Source organism: Protopterus annectens, chromosome 10.part0, assembly GCF_019279795.1.
Source record: "Protopterus annectens isolate FY-2018-M chromosome 10.part0, PAN1.0, whole genome shotgun sequence".
NCBI lineage: Eukaryota > Metazoa > Chordata > Ceratodontiformes > Protopteridae > Protopterus > Protopterus annectens.
Window position 1 is genome coordinate 658591306 of NC_056744.1, and position 20544 is coordinate 658611849.

Here is a 20544-nt window from a genome sequence, read left to right on the forward strand (position 1 = left end):
TGAATGAAGTACCAGTAATCTGTTGCAGTAGGACTGCATAACTATTCCATGCATGAGGCCTACCAAATACAGATGGTGACATGTTAGTGGAATGGGTGTCTGTAGTTCCATGTGGATGTAATTTCTGTCCAGATAGCCCAGTATAGTTGCCTGCATAATATACTTGGTCCATAGCTACAATGACATAATATAACAATCCACTATACTACTGTGTAAGTTATGAACTTACCTTGCAAGTGAAGCCGCTGACACAACTATAGTTCAGGGATGACTCTGCCTAATATGAGCAGTACACAACCAATACATGGATATGTACAGGATGTGTAATTTAGCTGGCATCACTTTTAATATCTGTATGTCAGCAGGAGTAAAATGCTAGTCCTTGTATCTCTAGGTTGTCAGTGAATGTGATATGCTTTGTCTCTTAGTCAAAGCTATGGCTTACTGAGCATGCCTATGTCTGCCTACAAGGACATCAGCAGGGTGTTCCTCCTCAGAGTCCTTTGTGAATATGGCTGTGGTGACCTAGGCACTGGTGGGGGGCTGTGTATCCCTTACCTTTGCTGATCCTGCTGCAGCTGTTTCCACAGGATCCCTTTCCTATATTTTAACATTTATTCCATTAGTAAGGGATAGAGGTGGATTATGGAGTCACCAACATCTCCCCCCACTAATAGTACACAACTGTCTGTTCTGTTTCAAAGCAACCAGGAAGAACATTTATTTGTCTGAAGGGGAGTTTTGCCAATGCAATATCAATGATGATGTCTTTCCTGGAAGTTTTTAAGTTCGGCTATGCATGTTAAGAAGAATAACTATAGTAAAACATTGCCAAAACATCACTTATTGCTTACAGTTGAAGAGGTGATCTTAACAATGCCAAATTATGTTATCTTCTATACTAAGTACAAACCTGGGTTTCTGGCAAATAAAGCAAGATGAAGAAAGCTTCAAAGTGTGTCCATTTGGTATACTAGTAGGAGGGTACAAGTTTTTTATATTTTTCATTGGTATTTTGTCATCACCTGAGATCTTCCCAAGATCTATTGAAGATGTAATTAAAGGCTTAAAAGTGTTGTAAACATAATTACTCGTCTTCTAGTGCAGGGATAGACAGAAATGGAGCAAAATAAAAGACTGACATATCTGTTGAACAGATTATACTGCATAGTAACAAGTTAAATAAGAATAACTGTAAAATAAGAGTGATAAGTCTTTAATATATAGGTCATATTTTAACATCAAAGGAATAAAAGCCTGATTCAAAACATCTCAGAGCAATTGTGTAAAACCCAAAGGTAGAAAATGATACAGTGTTTTACAAAGTTTGATCCTAATTGTTTGCTGTAACAATGCCTTTTACAAATTGGTTAGAGTAATAAGTAGCCTTGGAATAGATCTACAAATAGGAAACATATGCTTGAGAAATTAGTTACAGAAGCATCAGTATTAAAATGTTATGTAGTGAATAACCTAATTGTTTTGCAAATAGATATCAGTTAGAATGGTATAGGAACTGTGGTCTCACAAGAGAATGGACCAGTTAACTATGGGTCAAGAGCATTTATAGATGCAAAAAGGCATATGCCAATACAGAAAAATAAATTATAGCACTAATGTATGGATGTGGCAAACTGTATGAAAATGTCTGTTGTAAAAAAGTTCTGGTGAATACAGACCATAAATCTTTGGAAATCCTGTTCAGAAAGTCTTTGTACAAACCACCTCTAAGATTGCAAAGGGTGTTAGTTGATCTACAAATGTATGATATGAAAATGAAAAAAAGGCCCGACAAAGAACACACAATGGCTGGCAAGCATACCGAGTACAGCATATTTATCAGAGAAGCATGGAGAATTGCTAGAAGAAGATTTAGAGTTTCTTTAAGTAATACCATGGTTACCAATGATTGACAAAAAAATTAAAATAATTCCAGTGATGCACTGACACTGACTCAGAAATTCTGTTATTGAAAGAAGTTACAGAGAGAGACTGGTCTGAGCAGAAATTATTAGGAAATGCCTTTAGTCTTATTTTCAAAAAAGAATAAGGAGGCAGTATTCATAAACATGAATACTGCCTCTAAACCTTTTAGACTGCACAAATGAAAAGTGATTCCTTAATTCTTATTGCACATCTGAGTTGTGAGTGAAACTTTGCCATTAATCAGTACAGTGATGAACAAGCAATCAGCATTGTTATGGCTGTGGCCTATGCAAATTAGATCTCTTTGCATAAAAAATGTCAATGACTATAAGACTAAATGTCTTTCCTTTCTCATAATTGTTTGTTCATGCCAACCTCTCACTCTTCTCCTAGATAAATATTTCTGCATCTCTAACCATCTATCCTCTAACAGCAGTGTCCTCTTGGTCTTCCTGCATAAACAACACTACCTGGCTTTCATCAGAAGATCCAGTAACTTAGTCAAACTTAGAGATTCTTACCAAGTAATAATGCCGTACACATATTCTTTTGCACCTGTCTACTAAATTAATGGACAGTCTCAACATTATCACCCCTACTTAGTAAAACTGAAATATTACTCTTATTTTACACTCACACACACACACACACACACACACACACACACACATGCATGCATTTATGAATTAATTTTTGTATGTGTATGCGATATTTAACATTTGCTGTATTGTATGACTTCTTGCAAGATATGTTAGCTATGGAGCTTTTGTTTCTGGATATCTGCTGAAAAGGGACCTGTCATGGCCCAGTCTGACTTTCCTGGTAAACAAATGCTAATAAATAATAAACAAAACTGTCCTTGCTAGTAAGGAAGAAGTTACATACTACAATAATTCAACATCCTTGCTAGTAAGGAAGAAGTTGCACAGTAGAGAGATTCAGAAACACTTTTGTGTGACTTTTGAGAAGGGTGTCACTGTACACCTGTAAAAATGTAAAATCCAAATGGAAACAACAAAAGAGTAAATCAAAATGGCTTCCACTTATTTTTTTTTTCTTTTTGCTGGAAGAATGAGCTACTATCTCATATCCCATTCAACCTAGGATGGTGTTCTCCTGATCATCTAAATGTAGTTCTTGTAACCATGACAACAGGGCACAGCACTTCTAAACTTTGGAATAAGCTGTTCCCTTTAATTGGATCACTTAACCCATTAATATTTCATGACATCGAATTAAGCAACATTTGAACCCTTAAACTCTGTTGTCAACATTATCACCCCAGGGGCATGTTTGTGATGCCTTTACAATTAACTGCACTAAATGAAATCTTCTTTCAAAACCTGCTAGTGAAAACCAAACACTGGATGTCCCCTTTAGTATAATATCTTACCCAAACCTAAAATTACATATAAAAAGTACTACATTTCAGTGACCAATGACAGCAGATTTACTTAACAATCAGAATCCTTATACAAAATGGGGAAAAGGGAACAGGAAATCTGAGGAAAAGACTCTTCCTCTCAACTGCATCAAGCACATCTCATCAGAATGCCTCAATAAAGCGAACAGAAAAAAAAAACATTTTGAATCTCTAACCTTTGTAGGAATACATTTTTGTCAAGAGCATAATCCCTTTAAATTTCAAACCCATCACATAATAGTCAACATGGAAAGGCATGATAATGGGGAGTCTTTAAAATAAGAAGAGAGTGGGATTTTGTATGCAGGCCTTTACGGAGTATAGCAACAACCATACAGAATGTTGTATTCACAAAGTAGAAGAAAGTATTTTAAGATCTAAGCCAAAACGGGAATGGAAAAAGGAAGTTTTGCCAGTAGGGATGACTGCATATAGGAACAGAGAAAATAGGCAAGGGGATTGGAATTTATTGGAGAAAATTAGCAAAGGAATCAGGGTACTCGAAGCACATAACTAGACAGGGAAAAGTAATAGAATGGTATGAAGGTAAGCGACGTTTGGACTGCAGGTTAGAAACTGCCTTCTGTACCAGGTAAAGAAAAGGGGATAGGGGAGTGTTAATTGAAAGAACAGCTTTAGTAGAGGTTTTAGTTGAGCCTAGAGCAGAAAGTGCTTTAAAAAGTTAATTAATATGACACATAAAACATTGTATGATAACTGTAAGAATGAATCAGAGGAGGTTAGAAAAGATTAGGAATAGAGATTGGAAAGGCAATTTACAAAGAAACAATGGGAGGACATTGGTATGACTCCCAAGTATGAAAGAAAGTCAGGAAGGTTTATTATTTTTGCTCAGTAGTGTCTGTATAGGTGATTTTTATGCCACAAGAAGACTTCATTTGGCACAAAAGATTAATGTTCTGAGCTGTTAATGAGCTACTTCCCCAGACTGCTTTTGTCTACTGTGTGACCTTGAGCAAGTCACTTAACCAGACAGTGCTCTGGGGCAATTGGGAATTTGGGATACACTTCTAAATGCTCTCCTGGACTGCATGCCTAGTAACTACTTATGAACCTTCAAAGATTTTTTTCTTGAGGTTGATAGCAAATGCTGGAGGTGTGACAGGGAAGAGAGAGAGAGAGGGGGGTAATTGGAAACATTTTTGGGAGTATAATGAGTTGGAAGACTTTTAAAAAATCCCTAAGGAGTACTTTGTCAGAAATAATAGGAGCAAATGCTTGTAACTAAACAAATGATTCTTTTGAGCTGGGACATAAGATCTGAATTGCCTGGACATAAGAAGGCGATATTAAGTTTAATGCTATCAGATGTCAAAAAGGCAATTAATAGAAGATGAAATCAAAGTATAAACCAGCTATAACTGAAATACTGAATATTGTAAAGGAGATAAAATAATTGAAAGTGGGATCTTTAGAAAAGGGAAGGAACAAATTACATAGAAATAAACGGAATTTGAGGGAACAATACATGCAGAATAATGTGCAAGGGTAGGAGTAAAGTTTAAGGGAAATTGAACAATGTATGTAATGTTGGAGTGATTGATAATTGCTAAAGGAAAACATATGAATATTGCATAAAAATAATGAACAATGTCACTATGGTTCATTTTCTTTTCTAGTAATGCATGTCTATCTATACCATTGTTTAAATTACAATTTAAAGAAGATGTTTAAAAAATTCATAATTCAATATTTGTTGGCATTTACTGATCTAATAATTATTCTTAAGGGACCCTCAATCCTTCTATCCTCTTTGACATCTTACAAAGACACAACTGTTATATATGCAGTCAAAGCATAGTTTTAATTAAAATGCTCTATACATCTGATAGTAGTTAGCCTTCCATGCCCCTCTGTAGTCATGGCATGTTTCTGGACTCATATTTAAAGTTTCTCCACATCTGGCACTCATTATAAGCACACTGAGCTAAATAGAAAAAAATCAGATTAACAGTAGGTTTATCCACCTACCATTCTCAGATTCTCCCAGTAGCAGATTTAGGAATTTGTGCAGGGGCGCGCACCCCTTTTCTTAATAACATGCTGTGCAACCTGGACCACCCTCACCCCCCAAAAAAGCTTTTTAACTGTTTCACTTAAAATCAGAAAATGTACTGCCAAAGCAGTACACAGTTGAGAGAGTACCTCACTTGATAGTACATTTTCTCATTTCAAGAAATATATGCTTTTATATTCATTTATTTGTAAGTTTTGTGTCTCAAGTTTTGAAAGGAAATGCAATTGGAGGAACTGGTCAGGTGACCTGAACATCCTAAGATCGTGAGTGTCTCTTCCAACTGTGTCTCTCATTGTTCATAGGTTCATAGGTTGGTACTAGGCTATTGGCCCTAGGGCCTATACAAGCCTAGCCATAACAATTCTCTGGCTATTTCTTCTCACACTATTTACTTCCCTGGACCCCTGTCTAGCAGGGCGACTGACGTGATCCCTGGGGTGAATTTCCTTTCTCCCATCCAATCGTCAAGGTTCCTTTTGAAGAGGGCCAAAGAGGCGCTCTGCTTGACATGTATGGGCAGTCTATTCCAGAGTCTGGGGAGTCTCTGGGTCAGGAACCTATCCCTCCAGCATGTTTTATTTATTGTGGTGACAAGGTTTAGATCCCTGGAGCATGTGGCTCTGAGGGATTGGGATTTCTTTAAGTGTAGCATGTCCAACAGCTCTGGGTTTGACATGGCCTTGTATGTTAAGCAGAGATCACCTCTGAGTAGATGATATGCGACAGAGTATAGCTGGAGTTTTTTTAAGGTGGTCAGCATAGGGCATTTGCTTTAGGCCTGTGATTCTTTTAGTGAGGTATTTCTGTGGACTTTCCAGTTGTTGAAGGTGTCTTGAGAGGTACATACCAAATGAGGCGTTGTATTCTATAATGGGTCTAATGAGGGCTGAGTACAGTGGGACAATGACCTCCTTTTTTCTGGATGAAAAGCCCTTAGTGATGAGGTGTGCCACATAGAAGGATTTCCTGACTGGGAAATTCTCAAGAAGGAGACTAGGAAGAGCTTGCTTCAATAAGACACAGGTGTCAACAAGAAAAAACAGTAAAAGGTACGTTAAGAACTATGACATGCTAACTCATATAGTTTGCTACACTCTTAGCATTTATTTGTTACTCCAGGTGTCACAAAATACATTTATAGCCCTTGAAGTCCCACTCTTTTGCTTACCATACTTTCAAATGCAGTAGCGCTACCTATTTCCATTACCATTTCACCTCATTGTTATTTGCATCAAGTGTAGTTCAGCCTCTTGTTGCTATTATATAAAGAGCAGGTAATTTACATACAGAAAAACTGTTTAAACAGCATACAGTTACTTGTTTTGAGTCCATTATCCAGACATCATTCCAGTAGGTACCCCACTGTAACAAGATGGTATGTGCTTCTGTTTCAAGACCAGTAAAATGTCTGCACAGCTATACCACAATTGCATATATCCTTCAGTGATGATACTGTATATAGAGGTCAGCAGAATGATAGATAAATTTAAACAAAACTGTGTACCTTCACATTATGCAGGTGTTTTCAAGATTCCCTCTTATCCTGCATTGTAGCTAATCTGCATTCATTAAATATTTAAACACCATGCATCTAAGACTAAGGGCCAGAAAGGTTACCATGAGGTATACACTTGGTATACACCTCATAGTAACCATTTCCAGTTTAGAGACAGCCCTACCACAGTGCTGCAAAAAGAAGACATGCAGCATAGCGGTAGGCTGTTTCTTGTCCTACCACAATTGCTAAGGAGGCTATATGCTAATTAGCCATGTGCTCTCTATCCTAGAAATGTCTATGGTAAGACATGTACGCGGGTGAGCAATTTAGAGAATAAGCTGCATAACTCATTACATTGATGACAACACCCAGCTTGCAAACTAGATTTGGCCTGCACCTCTGAGAAGTATACCCGAAACAGCAAAGGCCCAAAGATTGATCCCTGGGGTACACCACTTGTTATGGGTCTACTACTTGAGGTGGCTTCCCCTATTTTGACTAGGTGGGTTCTATCAGTGAGCCAGTTTGCTATCCATCTGGTTACATAAGGATTGATGCCTAGTTGAGAGAGTTTATCTATTATACCTGAGTGGGGAATAGTATCGAAGGCCTTGGCCAGGTCAAGGTAGGCAGTGTGTATTGTCTTCACCTTGTCTATGGCCTTGGTGACTGTCTCAAAAAAGTTGACCAAATTTAACAAGCATGACCTCCCCGTGACAAAAGCAAACTGTGTGGGATCAAGTGTCTGGAGGTTGCCATTGTCCTTGTTAATGAGGTTCATGATAATCCACTCCATGGCCTTGCAAATCAGGCTAGTTAGGCTGATGGGTCTATAATTTCCTGGATTGGTGGACCCTCCACCTTTGTGCAGAGGGATGACAGTAGCTATTCTCCACTCAGCTGGGACAAAGCTCGTACTCAGGCTTTGGTTGAATAGGGTGCCTAATGGTGAAGCAAGTTCCTGCTTGAGTTCATATAGTATGCAGTCTAAGATGTTATCTGGTCCCATGGAGGCTGTATTTTTTGCCTTTGAGAGGGCAGTGATGACTTGCTTGGCTACATGTGTGAGTGTATGCAGAGCTATAAGTGATGTAATGTGTGTGTGTGTCTGTCTGTGCGGTTGTAGTAGGAGGTGAGTTAGGGGATAGGTAGGGCAGGGGTATGTGTGGTGTGATCAGTTGAGGGAGGACTGTGTGTGTGTGTGTTTGTGTGGGTGAATGGGTAAGCATGGGAGGAGGGGGTGTGTGTGTGTGTGTGTGTGTGTGTGTGTGTGTGTGTGTGTGTGTGTGTGTGTGTGTGTGTGTGTCTGTGTGTGTATGCATGTTTGAATATGTGTCCATAAATGTGTGTGTGATGGGGTTTGTTATACCTCCACACTCCCCTAGACTAACAAGCAAATTCTGCAATATGAGGTGGACCCTCCACATCAGAGATAATGTTATACAGTCTGTCTTAAAGGCAATTAAAAATTTAGAGAGCCAAAGTTTTGCAACATGAAAGACATAGAAAGGGCGAACATTAAATACTAGGAATAACTCTATATAGCATTTCTTGAAGAAACTTAAATATTTAGAGAAGAAAAGATTTGAGCAAGAAAGACATGGCGGTGGGGGGGGGGGTGTTACTAGAGCAATGCCATACTGAAAGTACTTTTGACATAGCAAATCAAAACCAAGAAAATCTAAAGGTATTACTGCTCAATGCTAGGAGTCTAAACAAAACAAATCCCCTCCCTAGAAGCTCTCTTCTCCCTAGAGAATGCTGACATCTGTGCGGTCACTGAGACATGGTTTAAAGCCATGGAGAACACACCAAAAGTGCAATGTTATAATGCATTCCACACATTTAGACCAACTACTTCACAGGCAGGGATTAATGATGACAGTGTCTCTATTTACATAAAAATAAATATACTTCAAGACTAGTCAAACAGGACAATGCACTTGAGCCATCTATATTGAGCCAGAAGATATAGCAACCCTCCTGACTGATAAATTCAGCTCCAAATTTAGCCCTGTCTTTCCCCCTCAACCTTTCATCAGGAAATACCATCAAATATAACTTCCCCCTACTATCACTAGTGAACAGGTCCTTAATGCTCTCTCTAAGACCAATAATACTGCATCAATGGGCCCAGACAATATCCCAGGATACCTTCTAAATAGCATGAAACATGACCTATTAGGACCTCTTAATTACTATTTAACTGTAACCTCCAAACAAGCTTCATGTATCACGAATGGAGAATGGCAACAGTTATCCCTCTGCACAAAGATGGGCCATCTACAGACCCTTAAGTCTCACTAGTCTTATATGTAAACCATTGAAATAATTATCATGGAAATGATCAACAGAGATATAGTAAACCTCCAGACACTGGTGCCAACCCAGTTTGGTTCTGTCAAGGGCAGATTATGCCTACTCAACCTGGTGGACTTCTTTGAGAAGGTAACTAAAGCAATGAATGAGGGAAAAATGGTTCACACTGCCAACCTTGACCTGGCCAAAGCATGTGACACAGTACTCCACTAGGGCATTGTTGACAAACTCATGAGGTTAGGTACAAACTCGTATGTCACCCGGTGGATAGCCAATGGGCTCAGAGAGAGGACCCAGGAAGTTAGAATTGGGTAGTCCACCTCTACAAAGAGGCCAGTCACAAGTGGAGTCCCTCAGGGATCAGTCCTTGGACTGCTCCTTTTTGGCATTTACTTCTCAGAAGTCAAGACCAATGTCAGTGGTCTCTGGCTGACTAAATTTGCAGATGATTGCAAATTAGGAGCTGTCATTGAATCCCACACTGACCCAAATGTTCTCCAGGAGGGGCTGACACAGACAAACAACTGGTGTCATAGCCATGGACTGAAACTAAATGCTAAGAAATACATAATAGTATCATTTGGGAAGTCACCCATCCCTGGTAACTATCATATTGAAAACACACCCCTTAGAGTTAACCCAGTAGTCAGGGACTTAGGGACACACATAGATAGTAATCTAGCCTTTGACCATCATGTGTCTACAGTACTGAGGAAATCATTCTATGTTGCACAACTTATAAACAAAGGTATGGCATCTATGTCTAAGGAAGTCACTGTATTTGGCATTCATCAGACCTATCATTGAGTACAATGCCCCCTTTGGTATGTATGTAACCAGGCGTATCCAACAACTGGAACGTCCACAGAGGTTCCTCACTAAAAGAATACAGGGCATAAGTAAAATGTCCTATGCAGACTGCCTCAAGGTCCTATCCCTGTATTCTGTCTCCTACAGGCTTTTGAGGGGAGAGCTATGCCTGGCATACAAGACATTGTCAGACCCCCCTCTGATGGAGCTCCTGCATATCCACAAAACAAATAGCACCAGAATAACCCATTATAAAGACTTAAACCTTTCCTGTGATATAAATAGGACCTGCTGGAGAGACAGATATGTATCCCATAGACTACCCCGTCTATGTTACAGGCTCCCCATCCATGTGAAGCAGAATTTCTCCCTAAGCCAATTCAAGTGCAACTTGAACAATTGGATGGGGAACCAGAAATTCATCCCTGGTTTGGCAGTCTCTAATGGACACAGGCAACCTGTAAAATGGTTCATCTCCCAGGCCCCTGGTTACACTTTTCAAGGGTATCAGAACTTGTTATAGATTTGGGATGCATGGCTAGGCTTAAAAAGGTCCTTGTGGTTGTTAGCCTAGTAAACACCTATGAACATCAGGGATAACTATACAGCATGCCATAAAGCCACTGTAAAGGTTTCAAACCATGTACCCTTTGAAGGCTGACAAAGCATATCAGCCCTTTGTGCCACCATTAGGCACTAGCTATACTCATTAAATCTTTAAAAAATGTTTAAAACAAAACAAAGAGAGAGTTTTGAACTGTGTATCCTTGACACAGGCAGCAACAACCTTTCCCTAATAATCTAACTGATTAGTTAGTGCAGTAGGATTTTTTCTTCTTAGTAAGTATGAAACTCTAACATCTGACATTGTTCAATAACTGCATTGTTCAATAACTGCAACTGTCTATGAGTTACAAGGGACAGGGTACGTATAAGAAGCAATAGCAGGAGTGTTGTGTAAAATCAGGGACAGCTGAGATGGATGAGGGTGTGTCTGTGTATGGAGGAGGCTTTGGTAAAAAGCCGGGAAAACCATTAGATGACACTATGGAGAATATTTTAACTATTACTGTGACTCTCTTAAAAAGTTAATAGAGCAACAGGTCTGCCATCACAATGCACTTTATGAGAAACAAGAACTTTGAAACTCTAATGTCTGTCGTTATTGACTTACTGCACAGATCCATGATTTGTGAAGGTAAGGACAAAAATAAGAAGAGACATCAGGGATGTTATGTCAACTCAGGGACAAGTAAGAGGCACGCTGGTGTGTGTGTGTATGTGTGTGTGTGTGTGTGTGTGTGTGTGTGTGTGTGTGTATGCTCACCCACGTGTATAAAGGGGGGGAGTTAATCGGATGCCTGTGCCAATACAATGCATGGGCCGCCAGTGTTGATTACTGCGAGAAAGTGCTGATTTGTTCTAGCAGTAGTTATGGGCAATTCAGAGACATGCAAATTAGCTGATAGTAAGTTCTTTTCATTGTGGCCAACATGTCTCAGAATTACATTTTTTGCATTGACTAAACAACCCATTTTGGATGTAGTTCTTACTGGTGGTGGTGCGATTCATTCTGAATCTTTGAGTATGAGCATGTGCAATAATGTAATACAATGTCCATGCATCAGTATCGAAAAGCAAAGGGCAAGATCATTTAGCATTATTCAGAACATGCAAAAAAGAAACAAGGAAGGGTGACCCAGTGGCGAGTGCATCGTAGAGGTACTTGGCACAGACCAGTTGTCCATTCATTTCATAAACCTAAAAGAAAAACTCCCAGTTGCACAGTATAGATCTTCCTGAGTATGCTACATATCTCTATGGTTCCATCGTATTCTATTTTTACTTCTTAATTCCTCAATGTAGAGGGAAACCTGAAGTGAAACTGGGAAGTACAAGTATAGCATGATAAGTACCACTACTGTTTACAGATGCTAGGGTAAGCCCAAACTTCTGCCCTCTTCAAATGTTGCCATTATTTGCTAGTTATTTGCCAGGGATCCCCTCCCTTTTCCATTAAACATATTTCTTGTCATATATTGTTTTTTAGTTCACTAATGGGAAGGACCCTGTAGTCCCACACAAGAGAACAGGCCTTAGGACTGCATATGTCACCATCAAAAGGAATGTCATCCAGTCCCACAGAGAGAAAAGACGAAAGGCAATCTTTCTACGTGACCACTGAGTGTAAGCAGATGCAATGTTTTAACAAAGCTTAACTCAACTTTTCTTATAGCCATCTATTTAATAAATGCAAGTCAGTAATAAAACCTACATATTAAAATATAAAAATTTAACATAGGAGACTATTTTTAGCATGAATTTCTACTGTTTTCATCCTTAAAGAACAGAGATTTATCCAAATTGTGTGATCTGCAGTAAGGTTTAAAGACAGCCTTTAGTGACTGCAGCCATGTCCCTTAGTTAACAGCACAGCAATGAACAGCCAGAATTCTGTGACCTCAACTGCCTTATGATTTTGTCCAGTCCTTTTTTCAGTTCCAGGAATGGGGGGGGGGGGGTCTGTAAACCTTCCATCTGGCTGATAACCTGATATTTACATTTGCTGCCAATGCCTCAGATAGCCTTGCTGTAGCTGTATGCTCCCTTTTGATGGATAATTTCAAATACGCTAAGATAAACTCAACAAAATTCTATACACTTTCTTTTTGTCAACACAGATCTAACCATATTTGAAAAGCCACAAGTGTGCATTGGTAAACTATATATATATATATATATATATATATATATATATATATATATATATATATATAATGTGTGTTGTTCCCCTTTAAGCACACTGTTATCTCGTTTCTGCTCACAGTTTTGAAGCTGAGGATTTAGCTTACAGAGTTAAGGCTATGAGCTATAACTGTGATACTGTTTGTATTTCAAGGTTTGATTCTCTCAGCCTTCAGTTGCCTACTGTATGACTCTAAGCAAGTCATTTAACCAGAGAGGGTTCTGGGGAAAGAGGGCTAGGCTGTTCAATGGCCTTTGTGACTATATGCCTAGTAGCTGTATATGTGCAATCATACAGAGGGACCTGTATGGAACCTTGACAGCATTACACAGTGAACGCTTTTCTTTTTGCATTGCTTAAATTTAGGGTGTCATAGAGCCTCTGATAACCAATTCCATAGAACTGCTCAGTAACCTTTTCAAAGGTCAGGACCCACATGAGCGAGTCCTGTAATATGGAGACTGAATGACAGAAGAAATGGACTTACATATACCAAGTCTGAGATTGCCATTTATTAATATATTCCCTTTTCTCCAAGGTATGACAATTGTGGAGTTGGTATATAAAGGTTTGAGGGTGTAGGGGGATTTCCCCCTATTGGGGGTGTAGCAAAAAAGAACTTTAAAAGAGAGAAGTGATGTTCAAGATATACTTTTTTCATGCACTTTCAGTCTTTTTGTTTTTTCAGTGTTTCAGTACTTGATGTTATGAGTGCCGGAATTTCAATAGGGAACCAAATGCTCTCTTAGTTTCGCCTTCCACATACTTGGGAAGACCAAAAAACTGGAGATTATTTCTCAATTCTTGATTTTTTTGTTCATTTAATATGTTTGATAGCCCAGGACCGTGTATATCTGACTGTTAATTGACCATTTTGAATCTATTACTGAGGTCTCCACAGCTCCAGTCATATTAGCTGACATGGTGATGGCTGATTTAAGGTCTGCATAGTCATTCTCATTTTCTAAGGTGAAGCCAGAGCTGCTCTCAGGTCCTCAGTCACATCTGTTATGGCTTCAACATGGCAGTCAGGGCTGGAAGCTTCAGTTAAATTTAAGACTTGTTTCTCTGAGACACTACCTTGAATATGGAATGCTTCTAGTATCTTTGTCCAGCTTCAGAGTTACTTTAAGAAGGTGTGGATTTTCTTAATATTCTACCTGTTTGGACCCATTTCTGTGGTGATTCTGCATACTGCCATAGGTTCATAGGTTCATACTAGGCTATCTGCCCTAGGGCATTTATAAGCCTAGCCAGAGTGTGTTTGGCTTTCGCCACCCATTTTAAATTAATTTTGCTATGCCCTTTTTCGAGGTTAGTATACTGTGCCTCTGTCTAACAGTGACACAGAAGTGATACCCGGGGTAGACCTATGATCCCCTATCCACTCATCAAGATTCCTCTTGAAGAGAGTCAATGAGGGACTCTGCCTAACCTGGACTGGGATTTTATTCCAGAGTGAAGGGAGCCTCTGGGTTATGAATCTGTCCCTCCAGCATGTCCTATTTATTTCAGTGCTGAGGTTCAAGTCTCGAGCGTGGCAATGGGATTTGGATTTTCTGAGGTGCAGCATGTCCATTAATTCCGGGTTGGAAATGACTTTATACATCAGTAGTGAACACAACCTTCTAATGCTCAACATCTGTTTTTCTCTTTAGTTGTATTACAATTATTTTTTCCTATGGGCTGTTTACATAATCGTTAGACTAGTAGATAACAAACTGGCACATGCCCAGAAGTTTTTTCTAGGTATTCAAATATGATTTATAATAAATTGTTCCACAGTTGCAGTGTATCATACTTTTATGATTCCTGTGGATTTTTAAACAAAGTACATTTTGTCTATTTAAAAAGAGATATCCCCAAAATTCGCATACCACTAAAGGAATACAATAATCTCACTTAAGATCAACCAGTCATAAACACAATATTTAACACTATATAAATGGCAGTTAAATAATTTTTGCCATTAATGTTTCGAACTTCCAGACATATTACTGGCCAGAAGAAATGCGCCAAACATAGTAGGTCAAATCATACTAGTAAAATAGAAATTGTCATTCTAAACTTCAGTGATTCAGCTGTGGTCTTCTATCTATATACTGAAGCCATCAATAAACAAACTATATGCAGTCCAAACTGTAGAGCATATCATGTGATCTGTTTATTTATTTCAATTTATTAATTGGGTTAGATCACTGATCTGATAGGCTTGTTTAGGTATTAAACAACTGGAACAAGAAAAACAGTAATGATTTCAAAATTAAAAAAAAAATAAAAACAGTAATGCAAGCTTAAAAAAATGAACAGAAACACAAGAAATGTGCTATATACAAAAGAAACATTCACTCATAAAAGTGTGTTTGGACTAGTTAGAATAATTTCATAAGAAATGCTCTAAAATAGTACCAATAGAATTTAGACTATTCAAAATATCAAGCATCTAAAAGAATGACAAATACAAAAATCTTGGTTACCAGACAGCCATCAGCAGGTTACATTCTAAATGTTACTGCAACATAAGCATTTTTGAATCCTCTCTATAATGCAGAAACACTCCAGAATGACTGGTGTTGTGGGGTCACAGGTCAGGAATGTGTAGCTTGTTTTTATCCCTTTTTTGCTAGTTGATTCTTTTTCATTTTACTCACTTAGCTTAGAGACTGTATTCCAGAGTCTGCACTTTTATTTTAAAACCTGCCTGCTCTTTAAGTTAACTGCTTTACCCTTGACTGTAAGAGGTCCTGGCTTTTCAACAGAATTTGAAGCTTAATGTGCCCATGTGCATTCCTCTGTGTTTACTGCTGGATTATGTGGGATGATCGCTGTTCATGACTGCCACGAGCATATGCTTCTTAGCTTTTACTCATAACATTAGTAATTAGTAGAGCAGTAAAAATAAAATGTGCCACATTCATTTTGTTTGTACAATTTGCATGTGGATTCTAATTCATGCTAGTTGCTACCTATTTTATGATGATAACAAAAAAAAGTTATAGATAAAATGAGCACTGGTGCCCCTGCACAGTTCCAATGGAACTCTGTTTCATATTTTTATTTGCAAAATTGAGGCCTTCCTGCCATTAGATAAGGTCGGGGTGGCAACATTCAAAGTTTTCTTTTGTTCTCTGTAGAAGACTGTGCCTTCTTGTTGTTTAACTGGATAGTTCTATTTCCCTGGCAAAGTGTGAAGCTGTAAAAGCAGAGCTAGTAGGGAGGACAAGGTGGGTGATTAATAATATTAGCTTGCAGGTTCTGCGGGTTGTCTCTGACAGTACGAAATTACTCCTGTGATAATTATGTCATCTGTGAAACTTGAGACATCATCATCAGAATTCTTGCTGGGTGTATTCACAGTTCCGTTGCCCAGCAGTTTGAAATATTAGCAGCATATACCTAGTCAATTGTATACAAAAGAGTAAAAAAGAGATAATTAGCAAATTTATTTAATGCTAACTAAACATTTTTACTTAAAAGACATGTACAATGGTATTAAAATTCTTTGTTTGAAATGCTATTTTTTTCAAAGCAAGATACTTTATAACACTGGAAATTATTTGACTGTACTGAAACAGAGGTCCATAAACTTACAAATGAGAAAAACAAGGCAGAACAGTGTCAAAACACTGGAAGCAGGAAGTCCTGCTGCTAAGGAAAGTCAAGTAAACTACATGAAAAGGAAACTGAGCATTGTAGAAATCCAGACTGAAGACTCAATTACAAAAGTATGTACTTAAAGTTTATGTATTCCACGATAAAGATAACATACTTTACAGTGTATACAGTTCCAGTTATGTCTATAGCTAGTTCAGGAAAAAATGTATAAGGGCAGAACAGCAGAAGTACTATATAACTAAGTAAAAAATGTACCTGAAGAATTTGTCTTTCTTCCAATATTTTGGCTTACATGTGGCATACATTCTAATAACTTGCAAATATCTCATGTATACCTAATGTTTTATTTCATAATATGTTAACACTATGGCTGGCAGTTAGCCCAGAGGTTTAGGATTATGAGTTGTCACCAAACTGCTGCTTGTGGTCTAGGGTTTGATTCTTTCACCCTCTGTTTGCCTAGTATGTGTTAACATTGATCAAGCAGTGCTTCTGATCATAGCCTCCAAAAGTTCCATATGGATCAGCGCTCTTCCATGCTAAATAATACAAATAAATAAGTATGGCTGATCATGTTCGCTGATGACTGCAAGCAAGTCAGTTTTATCTGCTCATTCACAGACAATAAACTGAACCAAAAAACAGCTGTAACATACACATACCTGGTATACGAAAAATAGTCTCAAGCTAAATACAAAAAAAGGGCAGCATAGTAGTATTTGGAAAAACGCTATTTTACTTCCTATGTTATAAGTGGTACTCCTCTTTAAACAGATATGGTCATAAGAGACCTGGTACTTATTTAGACAACTTTTTCTTTCATTCAGTCATTATGTTTCTATTATAGTTAGGAAATCCTTCTATTTGTCTGATTTAATTTTCAAGGGAATATCTTCAAGATCCAAAGAAGTCATTTTACCACTGTACTCTTTCCTTGTCAGACCCATCATCAAATATAGTGCCCCCTTTGATATGCACAAATCCAAGTATATTGCTCAATTGGAAAGGCCCCGATGACTTTTAACACAAATAAATGAAAGGCCTTAAAAGATTCAGCTATACTTATATTTTAGCACAGCTCTACTTATCTTCAGCAGCCCACTGGCTGCTGAAAGGTGAGCTGTGTCTTGTGTTTTGAGTTCTGAAAGATAAAGTCCTATCTGACCTCTTATTTCTTTGCAAAACCAAATCCTACCTGACCTATCATTTCTTTGCAAATCCAGTAGCTCTATAAATACCTGTACTAGGGACCTAACTTTATAGCAGCATATAAATAAAATTCCCTGGAGGGTTAGATTCCTAACTCAGTGAATGCCTAGCCTAAAGAAAAAGTTACCACTACAGGTAAAGCAAAGTACTACTTTTTTTCTGCCTTTAAATCTAGACTTGATGGTTGGATATCTAGGTATAAATTTATACCAGAGGTATCGTATATGGCCCTGCTTATTTTGGGAGGAAGGGACTATTAAGTACTTGTAAAGGGTTGCAAGAACTTTTTAGTGTGTTAGGCACTGTGACACCACTGCACTGGCCCAGTAATCAAAAAGCCTCAATCCTCACCACTGGCAACAGTGGGGGATGTACACACTGGGAGGATGACAAGCAGACACACTGTAAAGTGCAATTTCCCTTAAGAGCACACAGAGGTCACAATCAGTCTGGGGCTGGTTTCTCCCTCTTTCTCTAGCTCCCCAGTGAGACTCCCCACTGGCACAGCTATAGAGTTGGGATCTCAACTCAATGGCCAAGCTAAGACCTCCAGCACCCTCTCTATCCAACCAGTGCTTCGTGTCCCTGCCCAAGTACTTGATACACACACTCTGAGATTTATTTTACATACAAACACACACACACACCTAGGAAAGGCTGGCACAGGTTTACTGGCTATACCCCCTTCTGCCCAGACTATATGGTAGTTCTGACTGCCACCAGCAACTCTTTATCAACTACTTTAAGGCCCTTAGCATAGGGTGGCCAATCCTACTGTGTAATGTTACTATTAATTCAAATGGTAGTTTGGCCAAGTCAGGCTATTAGGAGTGGCTTGTACAGTGTCACCAAATAGATATGCAAGTGCTCTAAGAGCTTAAATATCTCTAAACAGACCAGCCACAATTGAAAGGTTTAAATATATTTAATAATAAATAATAAAAGAACAAGACAATACTCGGTAAGTAATCAGTTACATCAGAGTTCAAAATCATTGAAAATATTTAAAAAAAAACATGCAGGACAGTCTCAAATAAATACAGAAAACATCTAAGCTATACGTTACTATATTCCTTTATAACACAATCTTAAAACAATTTCATTTCAGCTATTTCCTTGAAGTTTTGCTAGTCAATCCTCTATGTTCTAATTTCCACTGTTAAAAACATATACATTTACACAATTACAATAGTTTATATACATTTCTGTTCTAAGCCCGCAGGGCATGCTGTGATTACATTTTAGCTCACTACATAACATACAGTTCTAACACATTTGTAGCACAATTATTACATGAAGTATATTGGCATTCACAAATGACACATAACCACTTACAAAATTCCAGATAGCTGGGCTGGCAGTATCTCCTTCTATCACACTAAGGCAAGACAACGTACCTAACACTTTAGTCATAGGTGACTCTATAGTCCGGCACACTGATGTCCCTCTCACCAGGTTGAATAAGGAGAAAATTACAGTCAGCTGCCTGTCGGGTGCCAGGATCCGCCACATAACGCATGCACTCAAGTCACTCCACAACAAGTACAAATATGACTCTGTCATTGTCCATGTTGGAGTGAATGACTTGAGACGTACCTCCCTGGACTACATGAAAAGAGACATGGAAGAGCTCTCGGATCATGTGGCCCAGGCAGGTATGACCCTAGCCCTGAGTAGCATCCTGCCTTTGCCCAGAATGATACCACAATATAAGGATAAAATGATTGACTTCAACAATTAGCTAAGCTTATGGTGTCATTCAAAGGGGATCCAGTATCTGTCTGCCTGGGATGACATGATTGACAGACCACAATGCTTTGCCAGAGATGGTCTGCACCTGTCGCCCTGGGATTCAGGTTACTGGCTAAGGCTCTTGCCACCCCTATAGTGCCTTTTAGGCAAACTTCAAAGGACAAAACCACCACCGTAACAGGTACAAGCATGCAAAATCTGAAGGTAATGCTACTCAATGCTAGAAGTCTAAACCTCAAAATGCACTCTCTCGAGGCACTCCTAAAATGGAGAACATCGATATCTGTGCAGTAACTGAGACCTGGTTCAAGGCTCCAGAGAGCACCCCTGCAATACCAGGCTACAACTCTTACCACACTTTTCGCCACCAAACCAGGACGAAACACTAAAGGTGGAGGAGTGTCAATATTCACCAAGGATATTCACACCACCAGGCTAGTTGGCCAACACAATGTGTCTGAAATTCTCCAAGTGCAACTAACACTAGGTAAGACTGCAATCCAAATTGTAGCTTGCTACAGATCCCCACCATACCCCAAGATTCTCACTACACCTTTCTAAACATACTGGAAAATATTAAGATAGAACCAAACACCCTAATACTGGGTGATTTTAACTACCCTGCCATTAACTGGGAAAACTACTCATGTCCCAACACCTTTGCTTAGCGGTTCTTGGAATTCATAAATTCCAATGCCCTGGATCAACTAATCCATAGTCCCACCAGGGGCTCCAATATCCTAGACCTGGTCATTACCAACATGGGAAATCAATGCTACATACCTATGGTCACCCCTCGTTAGTCAGGTCTGACCATAAGCTAATCACCCTTAGCATCCACATCCCACCCCACCCCCAGTAAAGAAACCACCATAAAAACTTCTCCAAAGCCAACTTCATGCTACTCAAGTCAGAAGTGACAAACTTCATGACACCCATGCAGACGGAACTGAAAGTTCAACTGCTGAATCCTACACTAAGGCACTGTATGAGCACATCCACTCATGCATGAATCGTGCCATCCCAAATAGAACCAAAATGCTCTCATCCAAAAAAGGAAGCCAATCTGGTGGTCCCCTGCCATAAACAAACTTTACAACAAAAGGAAGAAACTTTTGCAGAAGAGAGGAAAATCCCAGGATGCAAAAAACTCCCTTATTAGCCTCAGTAAGAAACTGAGATGCCTCATAAAATCCTCCAAAGCTAGT